The 2958-nt window shown below is 45.3% G+C and overlaps 1 long non-coding RNA gene across 1 annotated transcript in view; it reads left to right on the forward strand.

Moving 5' to 3' along the window:
* LOC107301534 overlaps window positions 1-2957 on the forward strand; it is a 5547-nt gene extending 2590 nt beyond the window's left edge. Inside the window, exons 2-3 of the long non-coding RNA XR_001549305.1 lie at window positions 1713-1873; window positions 2942-2957. This is a non-coding gene — a long non-coding RNA (uncharacterized LOC107301534). The remainder of the gene's footprint in view (window positions 1-1712; window positions 1874-2941) is intronic.
* Window position 2958: the final 1 nt, after the last annotated feature.

Consider the following 2958-nt stretch of genomic DNA (forward strand, 5'->3'; position numbering starts at 1 on the left):
ACGTCAAGGGCATCATTGGGGTGGCCTGGGGTGGAAATGTACAGCTGAGTATCATCAGCGTACTGATGGAAATCCACCCCAAAGCCACGGATGATCTCACCCAGCGGCTTCACATAAATATTGAACAATAGGGGAGAGAGGACCGACCCTTGTGGCACCCCACAAGTTAGGGGCCTTGGGGTCGACCTCTGCCCCCCTGTCAATACAGACTGCATACGGTCAGTGAGGAAGGAGGAGAACCACTGCATAACGGTACCTCCCACTCCCAACCCCACCAAGCGCCACAGCATGATACCGTGGTCCACGGTATCAAAAGCCGCTGAGAGGTCCAAAAGAACTAGGACAGAGGAATAACCCCTGTCCCGGGCCCTCCAGAGATCATTCACCAATGTGACCAATGTTACTTGGGATCATACAAATGAATTGTCCACAGCTAGCAGACACCAAGATGGAGAAGGCGAAGTTGTTGGGTCAGAGGGTGATCTGTAAGAAATGCAGAAATTTCTTCACTCTTAAAAGATTGGGAAAGATATGTCCTTAGGCAAATGATTTTAAGAATTCCCGCAGGATGTTCTTCTCTGTGGTTCCTACAGAGCCTTAATAATAATAATAATAATAATAATAATAATAATAATAATAATAATAATAATAATAATAATAATAATAATAATAATAATAATAATAATAATAATAATAATAATAATAATAAAGTTGAAAGAGACCTTGGAGGTCATCTAGTCCAACCCCCTGCTCAGGCAGGAAACCCTATACCATTTTGGACAAATGGCTGTCCAGTCTCTTCTTAAAAACTTTCAGTGTTGGAGCATTCACCACTTCTGGAGGCAGGTTGTTCCACTGGTTAATTGTTCTAACTGTCAGGAAGTTTCTCCTTAGTTCTAGGTTGCTTCTCTCCTTGGTTAGTTTCCATCCATTGCTTCTTGTCCTGCCTTCAGGTGCTTTGGAGAATAGCTTGACTCCCTCTTCTTTGTGGCAACCCCTGAGATATTGGAACACTGCTATCATGTCCCCCCTCGTCCTTCTCTTCTTTAAACCAGACATCCCCAATTCTAGCAACCGTTCCTTATATGTTTTGGCCTTTGTAGTCTCTTCTTTAGCGATGCCTCTTGAAAATTTGGGAAAGGGATGATACATTTTGCATTGCCCAACTTGGCCCACCTTTTTTCTTGAAGAATGTTATTGCAAGAGGTATTTACCAAGTTATGCTTTATTTGCTCCTTTCAAGGTCCCCATTGTATTGCTCTGTAGGATTTAATCACCTTAGAACAGTCATCAATATTCTATCAGTTCTGAAGCTGGTCGTATGGTAGCAGAAGGAACGACTACAACAAGGATGGGGGTGGGGATCTGCTCTTTTCTATATTACAAATGTAACTAGCAATAGCATTCAGACTTATGTGTCTCCCCATAGTGCTTTACAGCACTCTCTGGGTGGTTTACAGTGTCAGTATATTGCCCCCAACAATCTGGGACCTCATCTTAACTGACCTTGGAAGGATGGAAGACTGAGGATCGAACTCTAGGATGTGAGCAGAGTTTGCCTACGATACTGCAGTTAACCACTGCACTACCAAATAGACAAATGGCTAGGAAGGAAAAAAAAGGCCTCTCTTTCATGTTCAGTTTTGCACTGAATATAGTTGGTTATCAAAAAAGACTGCTTTACAAACAGTTGATTATTTTGATGTTTTCAGACAGCACACTCTAGCCTTTGTGCCTTCTTCAGGAATGATCTATGCATTTGGCTGTGGAACTAAAGGCCAGCTGGGAAATGGACATGTCTGCAGTCTTAAATGTCCTTCTCCAGTCAAAGGCCACTGGGCAGCTTATGATGAGCAGATCTCTGGTAGAGCAGGTAAGTGACTAGAATTGTATTTGTTTATTTAGCGTACGGTGTTGTTACATTAGCCAGAAGCCTACAATGCTAATGAAGAGTAGTGGTTTGGCTGCCTGTTTACCAGCTCTGTCAGGTGCACATTTGTGTGCTTCCCATGGTGCACCACAAGAGAGTGAGCTAACTTCGCACCGGAAAGAAAGATGAGCGGCTTTCCTTACAGCCTCATCCAAGGCCCCCCTCTCGCCTCCTGGAGCATCCTCGCAAACAGGTATCACAACCAGAAAGATTCAGAGTTGGCAAGATTCTAACTGCCATATGAAGCGCTGCCTTGTCTCCTCACCAAAGTGGTACCTATTGATCTACTCGCATATAACATATTTTCAATCTGCTAGGTCAGTGGTGGCGAACCTATGGCATGGGTGCCAGAGGCGGCACTCAGAGCCCTCTCTGTGGGCACGTGCGACGTCGCCCCAGTCCTAGGCCTTCCGCTGGGTTTTATAAAACCTTTTCGCTTTAGGCCTCCACCACCGTGTACAAAAAAAAAAAAGATTCAATCAATCAGTCAATTTCAACTTCTCACGGAAAAAAAAAGGTCTTGCAAAGTTGGAATTGATTGATTCAACTTTTTAGTCCCACCCAGTCTGCCGTTACCACCGCAGCCACGCCCAGCCAATGGGCCACACCCAGCCAATGGGCCACACCCAGCCAATAGGCTACACCCACCCGGCACCCGACGATGCATAAGTGGGTTTTGGGTTGCAGTTTGGGCACTCGGTCTCTAAAAGGTTCGCCATCTCTGTGCTAGGTGGGCAGAAGCTGAGGTGAGTGATGGGAGCTCACCCCACCACGCAGTGCCAGGGCTTGAACCGCTGGAGCAGAGACTATCTCCAGTGCCATTAAGCCACTGAGCCACAACCCCTCTGGTGACTAGCAGAGAGCAGGATATATAGCATACTTAGCTTTTGGATCGCAAGCCCAACCCTTCAGGCTATATTAATTCTGGTTTCCAAAAGAAAGACAAATGGGATGTTTGTGATTGCTGATGTCTGATGGTTTTAACTAATTCTTGTCAATCTTCTTCAACAGAGGCCTGCACGTGTTAT

This window comes from Protobothrops mucrosquamatus, unplaced genomic scaffold, assembly GCF_001527695.2.
Source record: "Protobothrops mucrosquamatus isolate PMUCROS unplaced genomic scaffold, P.Mucros_1.0 scaffold14010, whole genome shotgun sequence".
Lineage (NCBI taxonomy): Eukaryota > Metazoa > Chordata > Lepidosauria > Squamata > Viperidae > Protobothrops > Protobothrops mucrosquamatus.